This window comes from Phocoena sinus, chromosome 14 (assembly GCF_008692025.1).
Source record: "Phocoena sinus isolate mPhoSin1 chromosome 14, mPhoSin1.pri, whole genome shotgun sequence".
Classification (NCBI taxonomy): Eukaryota; Metazoa; Chordata; class Mammalia; order Artiodactyla; family Phocoenidae; genus Phocoena; species Phocoena sinus.
In genome coordinates this window covers 38,680,741-38,694,723 of record NC_045776.1, presented here as the reverse complement: position 1 = coordinate 38,694,723, position 13,983 = coordinate 38,680,741, and the positions used below count along the sequence as shown (strand labels likewise).

The 13,983-nt window shown below is 42.1% G+C and overlaps 1 protein-coding gene across 3 annotated transcripts in view; it reads left to right on the top strand.

Annotated features, from left to right (window-relative positions):
- FHOD3 (formin homology 2 domain containing 3) overlaps positions 1-13,983 on the top strand; it is a 497,328-nt gene that overhangs the window by 331,717 nt on the left and 151,628 nt on the right. The gene's annotated exons all lie outside the window — the stretch shown is intronic.

Here is a 13,983-nt window from a genome sequence, read left to right as displayed (position 1 = left end):
TGGCGTAGGACTTCTGGTTTCTCAAAAGATTCACTGTGATCAGATTGCAGATTTCTTTGGGGGTTTGGACTTTGCTGAATTGAATTTGGGAGATTTTTCTAGATTCTGAAGAAAATGGCAACATTTTCAGTTTGAGATATCTGGGTCACAGGTAGAACGTCCCATAGACAGTTGGATAGGCACCTCTGGAACTCTAAGCTTGGGCTTAGATGCCATAACCCAGGGAAAACAAACCAAGTGAGTAGAGAAGTGAATGGATAAAGGGTAGATTTGTCATGAAATTCTGAAACTGAGAAGTTCACTCACTTCCCAAGTCAATGAACCTTGATATTGGTTGTCTTCAAGAGTGAATGCTTCTCAAGCTAGAGTGGCCTTCCTTGGTGTGATGTTGCAGGAAGAGACAGCCCTTTACTGTGGGAGTGGTGAACACGCTTCAAAGAGAAGGAAAGGTTTTTGTTTCTGGTTACATCTTTGACTTGCTTTGGGTATTTTCTTTCAGTGTCAAGCCTGCTTGCCCTTGCCCTTGCCCTTGCAAACTCTCCATTTTCTGTAATACATGTCTTCCCATCCATGTCCTGACTGTTCACAGCCCTTTCTAGTAGAGCTGATTTTGTTGGCAGTTCATGCAGGTACAGGTTGTGGGTGGTCCTTCTGGAGAGCAAGCATCTCTCTCTTTATATCCCTGGCAATTCCAGGATCCCTTTGGAGATGGAGCAGGGGCTTTCTAATGATTACTAAACTGAGTCGATTAAATCCAATCATGGAAGGAAGAATGAGATTGTCTCTTTTACAAGAGTCTGTGGAGGGAGCCTGGTAGTTAACTCTTCAGTGATGAAGGTTGAATTAGCAGGGAAATAAAACCCTGAAAATGTCGGCTGAGGAGGTCAAATCTGACATGGCAAAAAAGGTGTTTATAGTGGACCAAAGTGATGCTGGTGAAGCATTTTGCAAGGGACCCCTTTGGAATAGGCTTTGGAAATTGACGAGGAGAGACCCAAAGAAAGAGAGACCTGGCCTAATGTCATTCTTGTCTCACACATGTGTTCAGTGAGCTGACAGTGATCACAGAAGCATCCTATCCTTGTAGAAAAAAACATTGATTTCTAAGGGAGGTAATGTTGATGTCTCAGACACTGATGAGGGTTGGCATGGGCTATAGTTGTGGTCCAAGTTTGTCTATATCAGGGCATCATTGATTCTCCTCATGGCGGAATGGGGCCTCGGTGAGATGGGCAAGCGGTGAGAACTGGTAGACTCCCTATACGCTTGAATACATGAAAAGAATCTGAAAGAAAGAAAGATTCACAGCTTCTTCCAGTCCTTAAAAAGAAGAGGCATTTATTTCCAGCCACAAAGAAATGATCATAGTGGAGGTAGCAGAGCTTCATGGTCAGGAGCTTAGATGCTAAGGTTGGACTACCTGGGTTCAGATCCCGGCTTCTAGCTCTGTGACTCTGGGCAAGCTCCTTAACCTCTCTGTGCCTCAGCTCCTCAGCCGTGAATGGGGTAGTAATAGTACCACCTCAGCAGCTCCTGCGAGGAGTTAAGGGGTGAACCCTGTAAAGTGCTTTGCGTGAGCGCACCCGTCAGAGAGTTGGTTAAATAACTAGAATAAATGAGTGACTGCGGCCTCACCCCCATCCCCCCAGCCCAGTGAGAGTCTGATTTCCCTGGAGAGAAACAGGAGGCAGAGCCAAGCCAGGTAGAGGGAAGCCTGCCCCTTGCCCTGGGAGAGTGGCCTGCAGAGCAGGGAAGCCTGGGCACATTTGGGACGGGTATCTGCGGCCTAAGTGCCATTTGAACATCCTGATAAAGCGTGCTTCCCAAAGACACAACAACTCAGTGAGGAATCCGAGACAATTATATCACACTTCAGGAATACTCCATTACAGTAATCACGTTTGCCTCCAGAGAAATTATTTTAATTCCTGAGGTTTGTTTTTTTTTCTTTTTCCCAGTCATGCAGTTCTGGTTTTATAAACATGAGTTTAAACATTGACTGGAGATGAGCCCCCATGAAGAAGCGGCCAGTCGGGACCTGCTGAGTGCAGGCCTTGGTCTCCCAGAGGTCTTGGGACAGAACAGGGTGAGCGGGTGGAGGGTATCAGGGCTTCGTGCCAGTGGCAGGCCTTCCGAAGTGAAACAAATACTTACTGGACTTAGGAAGATATTTTTCTTTCTTTATCTATATTTTTTTCACTTATATCAAGCTTTGCAAAATTGAGTTAGAAGAGTAAATGATTTTGATTGTGAAAAGGGGAAAAAATCATGAAGCAGAGAAGAAGTGCTTTGGGACTTCCTTGGTGGTGCAGCGGTTAAGAATCCACCTGCCAATGCAGGGGACACGGGTTCGAGCCCTGGGGAGATGCCGCAGAGCAGCTAAGCCCGTGCACCACAACTACTGAGCCTGCGCTCTTAGAGCCCGCGAGTCACAACTACTGAGCCCACGCGCCACCACTACTGAAGCCCACACACCTAGAACCCGTGCTTCACAACAAGAGGAGCCACTCAATGAGAAGCCCGTGCACCGCAACGAAGAGCAGCTCCCAGCTCGCCACAACTAGAGAAAGCCCATGCGCAACAATGAAGAGCAACACAGCCAAAAATAAATAAAATAAAATAAATTTATTTTAAAAAAAGAAAAAGAAGAAGTGACTTTGCAGTTGTTAAAATGTGGCTGGGACTTGGGTCCACATCCATAATAGTTCACGCCCTCAAGTAAACGAGCAAGCCACCAATTCTCTATAAGAGAAACCCCAGCACTGAGTATATTATTTCACAGTAAGTATACAGGGATAGACTTCTTAGTCAGTCCTGACATTCTCTGAACTTTGATGTTATGATTACTGCCCTGATTTTGTTGAGCCAGGAACAGTAGCTTATGAGCCAAAGGAGAACAAAATGATATTCGTTCATTCCTTCATTATTCACCAGCTTGTATTTTCCTGTACATGCCAGATTTTCGGTTCTGAGGATAGAGTGGTAAGCATGACCCTTATGACTCTTCCAGCCTCATAAGACAGTGTGCACATAAATATTGTAGCAAGTAAATGTGTGTAGCTTTGGAAGAGGGCTTTTGAAGGCTGCAAACAGGGCTGTGTGCAGGTAGCAGGGATGTAAGGATATGCACTTGACAATAACGTGCAGCTCACAAGGACATGTGCAGGGATTGTCATTACAGCGTCACTTGTAACAGCAACTTGGGGAGTGGCTAGATAAGGAAAACATGGCATGGCCGCATGATGGGACGCAACTAGCAATTATAAGAAATGCGCCACACCAGAAGTACCAACATACTTGCCACATCAATTGCTGTATTAAAAGGACTGTAGAATAATATATGTTAAAACGTTCTTTTTTAATCTGGAAATTTACCCACCGAATTTATAACCGTGGTTACCTCTGGTCAAAGGGGGCTTAATTTTTATCAGTAATATTATACTTTTTCAAAGGGAGTATGAATCTTATAATTAAATATTAATTTAAAAGATTTTTTTAGAAAAGAGGATAGTGGGATGGGGCAGGGGTTGGGGGGGGGTGCTGTCCAAAAAGCCTCCTCAGGCATTTGGGCTGAGTCCTGAAGGATGATTGGTGGTGGTGTGTCGAAGTCCAAAGCATGTGAAAAGGCAATTCGAGTTCTAGAATCAAACTGAGTCATGAGTTTGAAAGATGGACCTACACACAAAACTCTGAAATGGGGTTGGCTTCCTCTTGGTGGTTACATTTGATATCTGCCTCTTAAAGACACACATATCATGTCTCTTTCTAACTTGGAGTCTTTCATTCTTTAGTATCATTGCCTTCCTGTTTGTGAAAACATGAAACAGAATGTGTGTAAGGAATTCTGTTATTCGAAACGTTTAAAAGTGAGCTTGGCTAGACAGCACACTATTTGACTAATAGTTGTACAACTTCTGGAGATGAGAGAACTTGTCTGATGTCCACACAATTTCATTTCGTCAGCTATCATAGACTACCAGAGATGAAGGCTCCTGTTCTGCTGTTCCACTGTATTTTATGGGTGACATAAGAGAGCCTCCGGGTCTCAGGATGGAGCCAAGCCAGACACAGGCAGTGCTGCTTTCACCTCTGGAGGCCGCCATCTTGAAACCTCAGCCTGGGTCTGTGCTTGGCGTCCCTGCTGTTTCCAAAATGTCACAGAGAATTCCACTCTACCTTCATCTTAGTTTCTCTTCTGCTCTCTCAGGCCTCTAAGAGACACTTAAGGCAATTCGGTAGTATTTCTGGCTTGGAATAAAGTCTTTTTTAAACATAAAATCAAAGTACCCACAAAAGAAAGTAGTGAGACACCTCATAGTCCGCAGTTATCCTTGGATTGATTTGTTTTACTCCTAAATAAACCTGCAACCAGGCTACTAATTGTGTTTTTCTTCCTATTGGTTTTAGGCTATGCAGACTGGAATTCCATTATATTAAACTGCTCCATGTTTTCCGCAGAAATAATGTGCTGGATCCATTAGTATTTTATTCTAAAACAAAATAGCAAAATAATGGCTCGTGCATTAAGGTTCTGGCCAGTTGTCCAGTTCCTGGGTATATTTAGTATCCATGGCCTGTAAATATGCTCCTTCTAAACTCTGAGTGTTACAGGGACAATAAATACTTTCCTGTCTAACTTTGGGTTCTCACCATGGAAACATCAGAGCAACAGCTGGGCTCTCTTAAACGTCTTTTCATTCTCTTAGTAGCTGGCAAAAATCTTTTGAGGGAAGCTTCTTCTTTTTTTTTTTTTTTTTGGTGGATAACAAAACTATTTTTGAATGAAATCACTGCTTCAGTTGGTCAGATATACGTCTTAACTGATTAAGATAACTAATTGGAAAATTTCAAATCTCTTCTTGGGGCCTTGGTAACCTAGAAACAGCCTTGAAGTGAGCAGAAAGTATGAGTCACCAGGAGGCTAAGTTCAAACTCCAGTTGAAGTGTACTCTCTCACAGAGGGATGCAGTGTTTGCTCCATCTGAGGGATACAGATGGAGCCCAAGGGGGCATTTTGTCTGACAGAAATTTAACACACTATTTCTTGTTTATTTGTTTTTGTTTGTTTAAATTGTAAATTTTTAATTGTAAAATATACATAACAAAGTTTACCGTTTTAACCATTTTTAATTGTACAATTTAGTGGCATAATTACATTCACAGTAACACACTATTTCTATGACATATTTTTTTCATCTAATTATAGTATGCCATATGCATTTTACAGAACTAAATGGGGCATTTAAAATGCCTGCATCTTATCTAAACCTTAATACAGAACTTACTAACTAGTTGCCACAAATGGGTCACACCTGTGTCAAGACACTGATTTCTCCCCGCCCCCCCTCCCGCCTCAGGGCAACCAGGCAGGTCTGGGGTGACTGGGGCACTGGGCGGGTCTCCTGTCTGTTACTCTGGTGGCCTGTGCAGATGTTCTTGTCTATGCCCTGTGTAGGGAGGACTGAGAAGCGCCATCCAGGGTGCTATTGCTTAGAAGGAAATGTGCAGTGACGGTAGAGCAATGAAACCAGTTTAGATTCTGCTTCAGGTTCATGATGTCGCCAGTTCTTACTGGCAGGTTGTGTGATCTTGCCTTCTCTGGACCTCGTCTTTCTTATCTGCAACGTGGGGAGATCTCCAAGGTCATTTTTCCAGTTCTTGCCACTCTGTCTGTTGACCATCCATAGCGAGTATCTCCATGCTGAGCACCATGCGAGGTCCACTGGGCCACAGGTCTGCAACAGGCAACGAGTATTTACTGGATGTCCGTGGCGGCTGGGTCCACTAGAGAAACAGAGCAGAAGGAGTAACTCCAGGCAGGGAGAATGGCTCCTTTGAGGACCCCAAGCTGAAATGCCCTTGGTGTTGGGTGGACAGCTCAATAGACGGATTAAGACTAGGGTGGGGGAGTTGCTGAAGGGAGAGAGGGAGATGAAGTTGGCGAGATGATGGGGGTGTTAGCTGAGCAAGTTGGACTTAATCCTAAGGTTAGCGTGTACGTGTTGGAGCAGGAGAGTGTCATGTGTAAAGTCCCATCTTGTCCTCTGGTCAATTCCTGCTTGGCCTTCTGAGTTTTGCCCCAAGAGCACTGTGGAAATTTTTCTCACTTGAGTACTTCCTGGTACAATTAGATTAATGTCTTTCTCCCCTACAGACCTGTAAACATTAAGGGTGAGAACCTCTACTAACCACTGTACCTCTGCATCTTGCACATAATAAATGCTCAATAAATAATTGTTGGGTAAATGGAGAGCCCTTGCCCCATGGTTACACTTTTTCACTTTTAAAAAGTGTTTGTATTGTTACTTATTATGGGAAATCTCTGTACCTTGTGCTCAATTTTGCCGTGAAACTAAAACTGCTCTAAAAAATAAAATCTATTTAAAAAATTCTAATTTTCTAGAATTGAATTAATCATAATCCTTAGTTCATGATACACTGACATCATTGGTCCATGTGTAGCCCTCTCCTAGTTTATTTATTTTATTTAGTTTATTATATTTTATATAAATATTATAAACGTGATTAATATTATTAATATTAATTATTAATGTTATATAAATATTAATATAAAGAACATCCATGAGACTATGGTCTAGCTAGAAACCCAGAGCATTACCCTTAACTTACTGTGAGCTTCCAACTTTCACATCTCTGAACCTGGGTAACCAGCACTCTTAAATATCGTTTAGTGTTGTCTTATGGGTTTGTTGTTAGTATTATCAGATATATATATATATATAAACAATAGTATATTATACAATTTTGCCTCTTTGAACTTTATAAAAATATTAGAATATTGTAGTTTCTCTTTGCATTTGTCTTCACTCCACATCATGCTTCCAGTGTTCATCCATATTGTCATGTGATGCTGAAGGTCTTCCATTTTCTCTGCTTGGAATATACCACAATCTATTTATCCTTTTTCCCATTGGTGAGCATTCGGGTTGTTTCCATTTTTTGGTAATTACAGACAGTGCTGCTGAGAATATTCTCAGACTCATATCCTGGTGCACATGCTTCGGCATCCCTAGAGAGGGTTTCTCAACCTCGGCACTGTTGACATTTTGGACCAAAAGTATTCGGTGCAAATGTTGTTGTGGAGGGCTGCCTCGTGCACTGTAGGATGCAGCATCTAAGACTAGATGTCTCCCGACATTGACAGATGTCCCTTAGGGGGCAGAATCACCTGGTTCAGAACCACTGCCCCAGGCTACAGCAATGCCACTTCTAGGTGATGCCAGTCATATTCGTGATATGAATGCTTAACTTTATGAGATAGTGCCAATTATTTTGCCAGCGTCATTATGCTAATGCACACTCCTATCAGCAGTATATGAGAGCCAGTTGGTCTAAATGCTCTTCAGTGCTTAGTATTATCTTCGGACGTCTTAATTTTGCCAAGCAGATAAAAAATGGTATCTCATTGTCGTTCCAATTGAGTTCTATTAAACTCTGACTGATTTATATTTAAACTTCGGTTTTAAAATATCATTTCATATAAATGTATTGGCCATGGTTGTATATTTTGCTCACTTTTATAGTTGTGTTTCTACTGATTTTTAAAATATATTTTTTTCATATTCCTGATTTGAGTTTATGTCTATTAGATGTCTTGAAATGTCTGCTCCAAATGTGTTGCTTAACTCTTCCTCATCCTGATTGCTTTGGTCCTAGAATATACTTTAATACCGTTTTAAATGTTTCTATTGTACTTTTAAAACATCTCAGCAACATCCATTTTCCTTCTTGTTTTTTGAAGCCTAAGATACGTGACGTCAGCCTGAGACCCGAATTTGAGAAAGTTAATTTGACTTTGAAGGAAACTGTGCCCTGCAGAATTGGTCAGGCGGTGGGCCTGTTGCTTTTCCAACGTGAAGAGGGTGGCCTCCAGTCTGGGACTGTTTGTGGTTAAAAGGAGACTACCTGATGGGTTCAGAATAGGCCTGTGCCCTAGAGTAACTCCTTATCAGTTACAAACAAGCAGAATACCCCCAAAGGTATTTGAAAGCCAGAGACCAAAGACCCAGAATGCCTTAGAACAAGTATAAACAAAATTAAGTTATACTTTAAGAGACAGTTCAGCTAGGGAAAAAGCAGAATTGTCTGAACTAATTCTTCAGTCTTAAATATTGGCAGCGTAAAATATAATTCCATTTGACTAATTCTACTAGGATGAAACCAAATAAATCAAGCATAGAAAGTCCCGTGCCCTACGAGAGGGTATTTCCTTCTTCATGCATTTGAGTTGTAGGGCAAGGCCAGTGCTTTGACCATGGGACTTCCTGGAAGTGGATTCCCTGAGTGAGTCATTGTGCTGCCTGCCCTTGGTCCTGCTCTGCCACTCATGATAGCAAAGCTATGATATACACAAGTCATCAGAAGATTTATTGCAGCGTCAGAGATGTTGAGCCCAAAGAGGAAACAGGTTGGGATGTTGATCAGAATCACTGTCTCCACACATCTGTAGGACAGCTACATGCAAGAGAGGAGGATCAGAAATACACAGCTTACACAGGTGGAAGTTATAAAGGGGAAAGTGTTACTATCTGCCAGTGATTGGGAATGCTTTGCCGAGTACTATGTCCTCTTCCTTAGTGAATGAAGCAGAGTTCTTGAGTATCCATTAAGTGGGGGATGGTAGAGATTTCCTAAGAGGGCTCCAAAGCCAGTGACGATGATGGTGATGATGATGATGATGAAAGCTAATGGCTAAAACAAATTGATTTGCTCACTGTATACTGCTCCTTTTCAAAGTGCTTTACATATTAACCCAGTCCTCCTAGAAGGTAGGTACTGTTGATATCCTAAATTGGGATGAGGAAAGTGGGGCCCAAGGTCACACAGCTGGTAAATTATGGAGCTGGAGTACAACCCAGGCAGTTGGCTCCGAGCCTCTCCAACTCCAGCAGACTTTGCTTCTAAATGACTTTACCACCTGGGAGAACAAATGAAGTCAAGTCATTTTGGAGGATGGGGCTCCCTGTTTTGAGTTAAAGAGGAGAGACCCATTGGTTGGCAGGGTAGAGATCTGTGGGTTCTGGGCAGACCAGAAGTAATAACATTTGCACATTCCTGATCAAGATGAGGGAAGGTAGCCTCAGGCTGAAGGTTGAGGGTACAGTTTTTAACTTGACTGCTGTTAGAGCAGAAAAGGACTGCCAACAAAAAGGACTGTGCTGTGTGAGGGTGAGCTGTACCAGGCTCGGAAGGACAGATGAGGTGTGCTCGTTTGTGGCTTGTGGCATTACAGGAGGAATGCTGTCTTCACTGTTCCACTGGCTTCCTTGTTTCTGACAGAAGCACCCCTCAATCCAGGTATGGGGTATATAACCATGGGGTTGTACCAATACTTCTTTCTTCCTTTCCTGCCGCATCTAACCAGTCACCAAATTCAGCTAAATCTGTTTTAATTTTTTTCGGATCCATCTCTCTTTCTTTAGCTCCACAGCTGTCACCCTCTCTGCCCTACCTCTTTATGAGGCTTGCATAACGTTTATTCCATAAACTGATCAGCACATTTTAAGAAACAGGAATTATAGATCAATCTCTTTCCAGTATATGTAAAAAATTGTTAATAATATTATAATCAACTATACTTCACTTTAAAAAATTCTTAATATTAACAAATAGAACCCAGGTGTTTATAAAAAGGGTAACATGGTATAACAAGGTGGGGTTTATTGCTGGTATGCGAGGTTCGTTTAACCTTTTAAAAGCAGTTTTGTAATTCATTGCATTTACAAAAGTAAAGGGGAGGGGCTTCCCTGGTGGCGCAGTGGTTGAGAATCCGCCTGCCGATGCAGGGGACACAGGTTCGTGCCCCGGTCCGGGAAGATCCCACATGCCGCGGAGCGGCTGGGCCCGTGAGCCATGGCCACTGAGCCTGTGCGTCCGGAGCCTGTGCTCCGCAACGGGAGAGGCCACAACAGTGAGAGGCCCACGTACCACAAAAATAAATAAATAAATAAAAAATAAAGGAGAAAATCATATGATTATCTTGATAAATGGAAAGAAAGCACTTGATAGACTTCAGTACTCATATATGGTAAAAACTCTTAGCAAACAAGGAAACTTCTTTGATCTGATAAAGAGTAAAAAATCTGTGGCAAAGCTCATATTTCCTCTTGATATTTGGGACAATGAAAAGATGCTTACTGTCATCACTTCAGTTCAATGTAATATTGCAGTTCCCAGCCAGTGTAATAAGGCAAGAAAAAGATAGGCATAAGAATTGGAGCAAAATAAATACAACCATCGTTACTTACAGACGATATGACTGTCTATATAGGAAATCTAAAGGAGTCTATATAAAAAGTATTACAATTAATAAATTTGGAAAAGTTGTTGGATACAAGGTAAATTTACCCCCAAAATCAATTTTATTTCTATATATCATCAAATAAATAGAAAATTAAATTGGAAATTGATAACATGTACAATAGCATTAAAATTTATATTTAGAAATAAATTTAACAGAAAATATATAAGACCTCTACTGAAAAGTTAAAGCTTTAAAAGAAATGAAAGAATATTGGAATAAGGTTAAATCTAAATAAAGGGTATACCACAGCCATGGGTTGGAAGACTCAATATGTAAAATTGTCAGTTCTAATTTGTGTATAAATTCAATAAAATCCCAACTAGTAGTCCATCTAGATTTTGGTGAAAATTGACAAGCTGATCCAAAAATTCTATGAAAGTATAAAGGGCAAAGGACTTACTTTGCAATGTCAAGGTCTATCATAAAACTGTAATAATTAAGATAGTATTCATGCAAAGATTCATGCAGAGTATTCATGCAAGGATAGAAAAATTGACTAATGATGAGAAAAAGTCCAGAAACCCACAGATATATACTTGATTTGTGATAAAGATGGTACTAACATGGGGCAAATATGGCCTTCTTACTAAATGGTTCTGGGCCAATTGTACGTCCACGTGGGGAAAAAAATGTATTTTACCCCTATCTCATATGATACACAAAATAAATTATGGATGGACTGCAAATTTAAATGTGAAAGGTTATATAATAAAGCTTTTAGAGGGTCACATAAGAGAATGCCTTTAAGACCTTGGTGTAATCAAAAAAAAAAAAAAAAAACAGGACAAAAAAGACACTAACCATCAAAGAAAAAAAGATAAATAGGGCCCCATTAAGCTTAAGAACGTATGTTTAGTAAAAGATACCATGAAGTGAATGCAAAGGCAACCCACAGGGAAAACATATTTGCAACACTAGAATATGACAAACTACTTGTGTCCAAATTATGTAAAGAATTTCTACAAATAAAAAGCCTTTTTTTTTTTCAGTTTATTTATTTATGGCTGCATTGAGTCTTCGTTGTTGCGCGTGGGCTTTCTCTAGTTGTGGCGAGTGGGCACTTCTCCTTGTGTGATGCTCAGGCTTCTCATTGTGGTAGCTTCTCTTGTTGCGGAGCACAGGCTCTAGGCACTCGGGCTTCAGTAGTTGTGGCTCGCGGGCTCTAGAGCACAGGCTCAGTAGTTGTGGTGCATGGGTTTAGTTGGTCCACGGCACGTGGGATCTTCCTGGACCAGGGACTGAATCTGTGTCCCCTGCATTGGCAGGCGGATTCTTAACCACTGCGCCACCAGGGAAGTCTGAGCCTTTTCTTTCTTTTTTAAAGGCAAAGTACTTACACACTTCAAAAAGAGGATATCTAAATAGACATTAAAAGTATGATAATGTGCCCATCTTCATTAGTCATCGGGGAGAGCAAAGTAAAACCACAATGAGACATCATCACACACAGATCAGATAGCAAATGAAATAGACAAAAATATAAAATCTTGGCAAGGATGTGGAAGAACCAGAATGCTCATATACTGTCTATGGGAATGTAAATTCATTCATTCATTTAAAAAAATTGTTTGACAGTTTCTAATAAAGATGAATTTAAGCATATCTCATGACCCAAAACACTAAAACACATGTACTCCAATATCTATAACAGCCCTATTCAAAATGACCCCAAACTGAAAGGTACCTGATTATCATCAACAGTAGAATGGATAACTAAATTATAGTATATTCATGTAAGAGAATACTGTACAGCAATGAGAAAGAATGATCTTCAAGTACATATAACAATATAGATGAATCTCACAAGTGTAATATTGAAAAAAAGCAGCTGGATACAGTATGATTCCTTTTAGATGGAGAAGAAAATCAGGCAAAGCTGACCGGTGCTGTTTGCAGTAGGGGAGGGAGGCAGTTCAAAGGGAGCATTAAAGGAATGCTGATCATGTAGATGCATCTGTTCTGTGAAACCTCAGGGATTAGTGTAACTTTTCTGTATGTGTTTTATATTTCAGTAAAAAGAAAAACTGCAACTGAAGGAGAGTGGGGCAAAAGAGTTACAGATTTTGGCAGAATGATGCCTACAGTGGGAAACGGTCGATTCATAAGGATTGAAGGCAAGAAGGAGCTGGTGGACATTTAGGAAGTAGAGGAGGACACTGAGATTGCAGAAGAGTTACGGTGGGAGGAGAGGAATGAGAGATTTGGGGGAATGGGGGCTTGTGGTCGGGGAGTAGAAGTTCGGATGTCAGGTTTCCAAGGTGGGCTACTTAGGTGTGATGGTGAGGTCCAGCCTGTGAGGGCCTGAAGTGAACAAAGATGAAGGTCACTGGAGTTCAGGAGTTTTAATCCCTTTGGCAAGGGATTGAGAAGCTTGGGTAAGTGTTCCACATGGAACACTTGCATCACATAAGTCACGTGTTGATAGGATTTAGAGGCCAAAGGAGGGTAATGATTCAGTTATCAAAGTCTATATTTGTTTAGCTGAAAGGGCAAAACCCAAGTTAAACTACCTTAAGCAAAACTGAAAAGTTATTATCTTCTGTTAGTGAAAGGCCAGGGTGAAGCTTCAGAAGTATTAGATGCAAGTGTTCATCCCTGAAGGCACCAGGAGAAATCCCAGGGGTGGCCCAGATTGACTCCACCTGGACCATGTGTTAACCCTTGAAGTTGGGGGGGGATCAGCTCCCCACCCCCAAACACATTGAGAATGAGGGAGTGACATGCAAAAACCATCTGTCCACCGTAGAGGGTGGTGCAGGAAGGAATGCAGTGAAGACATGAGGACTTCTCACTGCAGGCGCTGGGCAGCCCTGAGAACAGCCACTGCATGACTCTGTATGCAGAAGGAGAACCACCTGGGAGGCCTGCCCAAGGCCAGAAGCTGTTGTGAATCATGTGTGGTAGGGGGATGGGAGGAGTGGGGTCGGGGGTTGCAGGCAGTAGCATCCAGCCAACTTGACAAAGAAATTTGGCTTGTGCTGGGTTATTGCATCTCCAGCCCACACTTAGGTTTCCCCATCTCACAACTGTCTCCTCTAAGTGTGCTCTTTTCATTTCAGCCAGCTGGAGTTTTTCTGCTTCATCTTCCTGTTTGTCTGTAACGCTTATCTTGCTTTTCCATCTTGTCTCTGTGTGCATGTCTCTTTTCCTGGCCTTGCCTCAGGGTCGAGGAGGAGGAGGAAGAGGAGCAGCCAGTCACGGAGCCCAATTCAGAGGAAGAGAAAGATGACGGTGCCCCCTGTCCGGGCACGGACAGGTACCGAGGGCTGGACACTCCCCGGCTCCCACCACAAGCCTGGAGTCTCCTTCCTAACGGATAGTTTGCAGCCACCCTGCAGTAGCCTCCTCCCTTCCTCACTAGCTCCCACCGGCAAACGTTTACACGGAGCCACAGAGTGACTAGTTTTATAGAAATAACTGAGCACGTTTTCCCTAGAGAACCGTATTTTTTACTCAGACGCTGCTTTGCCTAACCTTGCTTTATGGGAGACACACCCAGGAGCTTTTCTCCCCCACTGTCCCCTCCCTCATTGAGTGCTTCGGGCTCAGTCGGATTGACAGTAACTAACGGGATGTTCCTCTCTGCTCAGAAAACTTTAACCCTCTCTACACTGTAGGAAGAAGAATTCCACGTGTCCCCTTCCTACTAATTTTACCAG